The following is an 8,516-nucleotide window of genomic DNA, read 5'->3' on the forward strand; positions in this document are numbered from 1 at the left end:
CTCCATGAGGGTAGGCACTTTCAACCATTCTTCATTACTGTATCCTCAGTGCCTGGAACATGTCTGACATAGTATGTGCTCAATGAATATTTGTTGAATGATTGATTGGTGAGTGCTGAGAGGCTGGATGTGCTGCCCTGTGTCTCTGTGCCCACATCTCCTCGACTACACAAAGGTGAGACGGTGGCTGTTCTCCTATCTGACCGGGCAGTGTCTGTAGTTGTCAAGATAGGTTGAGTTATGCTGTGGTAACAAACAAGCCCAGAACCTCGGTGCTGAGCTCTGATTTCCCTGGGTCTTTCCTCTATCTCATCTTTCATGGTGTTTCATGTCTTTCATCTCTCCTCATGATAAGAAAATGCTGAGAGAGGGTAATAGGGCAATGACATGCCATTGTTCTTTCTAGATCAGTCATATCTGTAGGTTGTGAGTTCTTGGAATTGCCCCTGATTGCCCTACCCTCCCAAATCTGACAGCTAGAAACTGAATCAACCACTTGTCCCACTTGAGTCTTTACACCTGGGCTTCTGACAGCTGTGTCTTCTTTTAAAGGAAGCACAGAGACAGACCCTTTCACGAGCAGGGGCAAATCCATGTTGATGGCTGAATAGTTATCAGTGAACTTAGGGCCTAATAGGAAAGACAGACAACAAGCCGCAGGAAGGCCACTTTCCCAACCCCTGCCACACACACACACACACACACATACACACACACACACGCACACACACACAGAGGACACAGCTAATGGGGGCCCCACCTTAAGCCAGGAGTTGCGACACACAGAGATAGGCTAGGGTGGGGCAAAGCCCGCGCAGAGTGGGCGCACAGAGAAGGGGCTCCTCACCCCTGGGTGGCGGTTCAGGTAGGGCTTCCTGGAGGAGGCGATGCCTGGGCTGAAGCTCAGAGGTTGCAGCTTTGAGCCTGGTGATGGGCAGGGAAGCTGCAGGAGGAGGATGGAAGGGAGGGAGAGGTAGAGGGACTGGGGCTTTGGAGCAGTGCCCCTGGCGACCCGAGGATTGAGCGAGGCTTCTCTGCAAATCCGCTGGGGGAAAATCAATACCTGGTCGGTCCCCAGGTACTGTGCCTTAGCACCATGTTCAGAAACTCTGGAACAAAGCAGGCTTCTCAAACCTCGCTGGAGGGAGCAGGAGGCTGCCACAGTCCCCACGGAGGGGAATTTAGCAATGCCTTTCCAAATTAAGAATGGCTTTCCCTCCCAGCCTCACATCCCACACCTCCCTGAGGGCCTGGGGAGTCTCTGTCCTCTTCAAGCTCGGATGGGGTGGACGCCCTCCCCCCAAAGCCTCCCTCGCGTGCCTGCCCGCACGGCGTCAAGGCCCTGTCCTCTCTCCCTCTGGGGCCTCCTGTCCTTCTGCTTCTTCCTCCCGACGCTGCGGCCGCCCCAGGCACACCACCGTTTCCTGACTGAGCCTGCCCCCTCCCACCCCCGGCCTTGCGGTAACGTGTTCCGTTCTCCACCTGCCAGAACCCTGCTACCATTTCAATACCTCACCAAGATGCTACCTCCTGCAGCCCCAGTCAGAGCCTCACCTCTGGAAAGGGCCACCAGGAGGACATTGGAGTCACCAGGAGGGCCGACTAGAAAGGCTGGCAAGGAAGCCCATGGGTTAGGAACCTAAAGAAAGGTCTGGACCAAGAGGACCAAGGGTCCAAGGAGAGCCCAGGAGGATACCTCCTGGCCCCATCTATCCTCAAGTATGCAGGAGCTGTGGGGTGGTGCAGGAGAGGGGCTTAGCAGTTACTGGGAAGGAACCAGCCAGGCTCCACAAGGCCCTGAGGTGGCAGGAAGGTTCTAAGAAGATGGTGGCAGTTTGCGGAGGGAGGGCATTAGATCTGATGGGACTCACTGAGCAGGCGGGGTGTGGGTCAGGGGCTGATGGGCAGCAGGGAAGCTATGGGGATCTTGAGGTGATGAGGGGAGGTCCCTAGAGGGGACCTCCTTTGATTGCCTGGGCCAGCTCCAGGGGGCAGTGGCTCCCAGGGGGGTTTTGATCAAGGGGTTTCTCTCAATCAAGGAGCAAGCAGTACAGGGAGCAGGCTGGTCTTGGGATAAGACAAAGACTGTTGTGTATGCGTTATGTTTGCACTTGCCTGGACCACTGTCAGTGGGATACACAGAAGCTGCTAGGAGGATTTGGGTGGCTAGAGGATGGGATGGAAGTCAAGGTGACCTTTTAACAAACATTTTATTATAAAATTTTTCAAGCATACAGAAAGGTTGAAAGAGTTGGACAGAGAACACCCATCTATCCACCACCTGAATTCTGCAATTGACATCTCACTAGGTTGACTTTATCCCACATCTCTCAGTTCACCCACCCATCTTATTTTTTGATGCATTTCAGAGTAAGTTGCAGACATCAGTATACCACACCCCCTACACTTCTGCTTGCGCATCATTAACTAGAGCTCAGTATTTGTTTACAGTTCTTCTTTTGTGTTTGTTAGCCATGTTTAGAGATAATGCATAAAATGAAATGCACAAATCTTAAGTAGATCATTCCTTGAGCTTTGAAAAATGTATGCACCTGTGTAATCCAACCTCTATCGAGATAGAGAACATTACATTACCCCAGAAAGTTCCCTCATGCCTGTCCTAGAGAATCTCCACCAGAGAGTCTTCACTGTACATCTTTTGTATGACTGATGTTCACCAATCTCTGCTCTCCCCTGGAGCACATGGCTGCGGAAGGGAAGACCACGTTTCCCAGTCTTCCTTGTAGCTTCATGGTTATGTGATTAAGTTCTAGTCTGTGGAGTGTAAATAGAAGCATCGTGAGGCAGCTTCTAAAAACCTTCCTTAAAGACAGCTGGTGTGTCCTTGGCCCCTTTCCTTGTCTTCTCTGCCTCCTTGCTGTTGCCTGGGACACAGCTATCATGGCCACCATAGTGGACCATGGAGGAGGGGACACACGCACGGTGGTGGAGCAGCGAGCCAGAAGGAGCCTGGGTCCCTGAACTCTCCGGGGTGTAGGACCGTCCTGGATCACTTGCTTACGCCAGACTTTCATGTGAGAGAGAAATAAACATCTACCTTGTCTCAGCCACTATCAGATGATGGTCTCTGTTACAGTCAAACCTAGTCTTTTTTTTTGGCCGTGCCTTGCAGTGTACGAGATCTCTGTTCCCTGACCAGGGATCGAACCTGTGCCCCCTGCATTGGGAGCGCGGAGTCTTAACCACTGGACTGCCATGGAAGTCCCCAAACCTAGTCTTAATGGCAAATTTTGTGCCTTTTAAATGTTGTACTATGTGCATTTATTACCTATTTTAAAAAGTAAATTATAATACAAGATTAAACAGAAAATAATAAAAAGAGATTCTGCTGTAGAGACTGTGACTGGCCTCTCCCACCCAGGCAGAGGAGTGATAAAGGGGCAGTTGGTTCTGTTATTTACTACTGAGAATAGGTGTCGTGTGGCAGAAGCCCAAATTAAGAGGGGCTCAAACAAGATAGAAATGTATTTCTCTGCATGTGAAAACCCGAGCCAGCCAATACCACGGATTTGTGACCAGCTCCCACTGGCCCATATTTCACATCATGCAGTGGCCACAGTTTCTGAACACTGGGCCTCACACCTGAGGTGGCCACAGGGCATTGTTACCTTCCAGGACACGTAGGTCCCCCTCTGGTCCACACCGTGGGAAACCCTCTGACACCTGCCTGGACCCTGGGCAGGGGACTTTCCCGCCTGAGGCAGAATCTTCCGAATGTGGGCGGCTCCTAACACGGACGTCTCAGTCTGGACCAGCTCCTAGCCTGTGCCTGTGGTCTGGTTCCAGGCTGCCATCTCTGTCCCCAGACAACCCTCTTGGGCTTCCAGGGCCCTCTTTCTGGGGCTTTAGGGATTTGGAGGTGAGGTTTCCTTATCCAGTCCCTCAGCAGGTTATCGACTGGACTCTTGCACTCTTGCTAATGTTTGGTGATGTTCACTCGCCAAATCTTAATATTCTTAGGCCAGCCTCACTTGCAGCTGTCGGATCCCGTGTCCTCTGCCCTCTCAGACTTACCCTCTGTTCCCAGCTGTGATGGTTCCACTCCCTCCTCACTCCCCCAGCCAAGTTGGGGGAGTCTGAGCCTTGGCTAATGGCTCTCGTTCTGGGGCCATCAGAGAGGCTGTTTGTCTGGCAAAACTACCCCTTAAAAATCACTCTTGGAGGGGCTTCCCTGGTGGCGCAGTGGTTAAGAATCCGCCTGCCAATGCAGGAGACACGGGTTCAAACCCTGATCTGGGAAGATCCCACATGCCACGGAGCAACTAGGCCCGTGTGCCACAACTACTGATCCTGTGCTCTAGATCCCACGAGCCACAACTGCTGAGCCCGTGTGCCACAACTACTGAAGCCCGTGCGCCTAGAGCCCGTGCTCCACAACAAGAGAAGCCACCACAATGAGAAGCCCATGCACCACAACGAAGAGTAGCCCCTGCTCACCGCAACTAGAGAAAGCCTGTGCGCAGAAACAAAGACCCAACACGGCCAAAAAAAAAAAAAAAAATCACTCTTGGAATTGGGGACTGTCATCAGACTGGCAACAATAATTTTAGTAATAGTAATAATAATAACATTATTATTACCAGTGTCAGTGGGATATTATCATTATTGTTATTAGAGCTACTGCTTTGTAAAATACCTGCTAGATGACAGATGCCTCTCTGAGGCAGGGGTTGTTTGCTCCCATTTTACAGATGAAGCAACTGAGGCTCAAAGCTGTTAACAGACATTCCCAAGGGTTGAAATCCAGGTCCAAAGTGTTTGGCTGCTCTGCAGCTGTGTCCTTCCCAAGGTCAGGAAACAGGCCTGGAGTCCAGGCCAGCTCAGCTGCTTGCCAGCTGTGTCACCATGGGCAAGCCCTTTGCCTTGCCAGCCTCGGTTTCCTCACCTGAAAAAGTGGGAGGGAGGATGCCTGGGACACAGTGACGTGACAGAGCCCTTCCTCCGTCATGGTGTGATCCTCCCGTCTGTCTGCTGGGCTCTTCAGAGCAGGGCTTCCTCAGGGCCTGGGTCCCCATAACCTCAGTCGGTGCTGCGTCTTGATAGATAGACACACCTTGGGGGGATCCAAGGGCGGGGAAAGTGGGTGTCATAGGGGCTCCTTAGAGTGGGATGGGGAGGAGGACCCGGAGGTGAGAACAGGGAGGGTGTGGTCATGAGGGGTAGGATGGAACAGAGATCTGAAGAAGCTGGGGTGGCAAGAAATTGGGGCAGAGAGAGGAGAGTTTCAGCTCAGGCCAGAGGGCCCTGGGCAGCCTTGGGGAGGTGACTCTGGGTAGCATGCCGCCGCAGAACAGGCCAAGACGCAGGGGACCACGACATTGGGGTTTGGCTCCTTGTGAGCCTCTTTTAGCATGGGGTCCCCTGGTCCTGGCTGGCAACCCACCCCCTCAGGAAAGCCTTCCCCACCACCCTGGATTCCTCCCACCCCTGCACCCTGACAGCACATGAGGTGGGGGAGGGGAGGAGCAGTGGTGACGGGGAATCCAGGGCCATGAATTACAGATAAACCTGTCAGTCCTTGGTGCAGCCTTCGGGGTGGGGCGGGTGGCAATTTGGAGAGCAAACTCTAGGTTGTTTACCCAATGGAGAATCTCAGGGTGGTTATTTACTTTTCTACGATTCTGGGAGGGGGAGAAAATGAGCACGGAGCTTCGAGGGGCCTCAGCAAACAGAGGAGAGGCGTCTGTGTATTAACTGATTCTGTCAGCGGGCTCCCGGAGGCGATTGGCATGCACGGCGGGTGTGGGGAGCCAGAGGGAAATGTGGAATCAGTGAGGCTGGGCCACCATCCACCAACCCACTGTCTAGATGAGGAGACTGTGGTCCAGAGAGGGGAGGTCATTCCTCTGAGGTCACACAGCCCAACCAGAGCTGGACCTGTCCACGGGGCCTGGGTCCCAGGATGGGGAGGAGGAGAGTGGAGGGGATGCATTTTGGGGTGAGGGGCTGGGGCTGCTTAGTCACTGGGCACCCGGGGCCAGGCTGGGCACTGCTGCCGGAGCCCTGCTTTGCTAGCTCTGTTGTCCGGGACCCTGGCAGACGTGGGCTCTAGTCCCAGACCTCTTGGCTTCTCTGTTTCTCTGACTGCAGTGTAGGGATGAGAAGGAGCGAGAAGATTTCCTAGCTGTCGAGGAGTGCCTGGGAGGTTCCCAGGTACTGATGGAGTTCTGTAGAATTTGAAGAGCTGACTAGAAACGTACAGTGTAATCATTTTCCAGCCTCGTTTTGGAGGTCGGCACGATTCTCTTTTGAACAGAGAGGTCGCTCTGTGCCTCAGTCCCCTCACCTGTGAAATGGGCGTGATACTAAAACTACCCGCCTCAAAAGCTGTTGTGAGGGTGATGAATCGGGTTCCCAGTGAGTGCTCAGCACTGCTGACTGTTACTCTGCACCATCTCTGTGCCGAGGACCCAGGGACAAAGTGTTATAGCTTCTACTTTCAGGGGCTCAGTCCTCAAGGTGTGGTCCCAAGACCCTTTCGGGGGGCTGAGAGGTCAAAACTATTTTCGTAGTGATACGAAGACATGTTATTCGCCGTTTTCACCGTGTTGATATTTGGAACTGATGGTGCAAATCTGTAGTGCTTAAAAATGTTGTTGCCTTAGCACAGATCTAGGTGGTGGCATCAGACCGCACCCGGAGTCATGGCATCCTTCACCAGCAAGCATGGCAGGAAAGGAAAAAGCCAGTTTCACTAAGAATGTGCTTGATGAGCCAATAAAAATCATTAACTTTATTAAATCTTTGTCCCTGAGTACACATCTTCTTAATATTCTGTGTGATAGAATGGGAAGCACATAGAAAGTATTTCTGCCGCATCCTAAAGTACAGTAGCCCCCCCTTGTATGCGGGGGATACGTCCCAAGACCCCCAGTGGGCAGTGGGTGCCTGAAACCACGGATAGTGCTGAACCCTGTATATAGTATGTTTTTTCCTGTGCATACATACCTATGATAAAGTTTAATTTATAAATTAGGCACAGTAACAGAGTAACGATAATAAAATAGAGCAATTAGAACAATACACTGTAATAAAAGTTATGTGAATGTGGTCTCTCTGTCTCTCTCAAAATATCTTATGATATAAAAGTAATGTCTTTTCCATCTCAGCACACACTGTGGCCATAACTTTTGCAGTTTGAGGTGTGACAGCAAAACTAGCACGAGGTTCTTTTTCCTTCATCACAATTTCACCAATAGAAGATTCGTTCTGGGACTTCCCTGGTGGCACAGTGGTTAAGAATCCGCCTGCCAATGCAGGGGACACGGGTTCAATTCCTGGTCCGGGAAGATCCCACATGCCGCAGAGCAACAAAACCCCTGCGCCACAACTACTGAAGCCCACACCCCTAGAGCCCGTGCTCTGCAACAAGAGAAGCCACCGCAATGAGAAGCCCATGCACCGCAACGAGGAGTAGCCCCTGCTCGCGGCAACTAGAGAAAGCCCGCGCGCAGCAACGAAGACCCAACGCAGCCTAAATAAATAAATAAATAACTTAAAACAAAAAGAAGATTTGTTCTTACCGTAGATCTTAGCAACCTTAGCATACGATTTTTCTTCTTTTCTGATCCAGTTGAGAACTTTCACCTTTTCACTTTAAGGAAGCACTTTACAGCTTCTCTTTGGTGTATCTGAAGTGCCAGCATCACTGCTCTTGTATTATTAAGTAAAATAAAGGTCACTTGAACACAAGGACTGCGATACCGATACCTTGACAGTCGATCTGATAACTGAGATGGTTACTAAGTGACTAACAGGTGGGAAAGGCTGGACAAAGGGATGATTTAGGACCCGGCTGGAGGGAGTGGGATGACGAGAGTTTTCATCACACTACTCAAAATGGTGAGCAAGTTAAAACTTACGAATTGTTTATTTCTGGAATTTTCCATTTAATATTTTTGGACTGCAGTTGACTGTGGGTAACGAACTGAGAAAAGTGAAACCATAGATAAGGGGGGCACTATTGTTCGGTAATTGTCTCCAAGGATAGCACTTATGTGATTGTTTGAATTGTAAGCTGAAACAGCCATTTTTTTTCATGGGGCACCAATTTTACTTGAAAAAAAAAAAAAACTGTAGACAAACTATAGATTTTCAGTCTTAAGCATTTGACATAAGTGTTCTTGAAAATGAGTGAAGGGAACTTGTCACTTCAAGGAAAACAACTGACAGTATTTGTTGCCGGTGGTAAAGTTTGAGATTTCAAACAAAAATTTGGATTTTGGACAACTTTTATCTACTACTATGAGCCTCCCAATACTTCAAGACTTTTGTCTCTAAATGACCAATGCAGATGTCACAAAATCATCCATGGGTAAAAGATTCATTCAAAGTGCAAGATAGACCAGTGGATTTGAATGTAACAGAATTAAGCAACTGAAAATTTTCAGATTCCAGAATCTACCACATGTCAAGGTTTGGTGTAGTATCAGAGAAGAATGCCCACAACAACGGAAAAGGCTACCAGAATTCCCCTCTTTTTCCACTCCATTATC

At 50.3% G+C, this 8,516-nt stretch overlaps 1 long non-coding RNA gene across 1 annotated transcript; it reads right to left on the reverse strand.

Annotated features, from left to right (window-relative positions):
* Positions 1-512: 512 nt before the first annotated feature.
* On the reverse strand, positions 513-6,997 carry LOC309638765. The gene is made up of 2 exons (XR_014251267.1): positions 1,064-6,997; positions 513-943 (listed from the first exon to the last, which is right to left on the reverse strand). It is a non-coding gene; the product is annotated as an uncharacterized lncRNA (long non-coding RNA).
* Positions 6,998-8,516: the final 1,519 nt, after the last annotated feature.

Source organism: Balaenoptera physalus, assembly GCF_965194825.1.
Source record: "Balaenoptera physalus genome assembly, chromosome: 11".
In the NCBI taxonomy this organism is placed as follows: domain Eukaryota; kingdom Metazoa; phylum Chordata; class Mammalia; order Artiodactyla; family Balaenopteridae; genus Balaenoptera; species Balaenoptera physalus.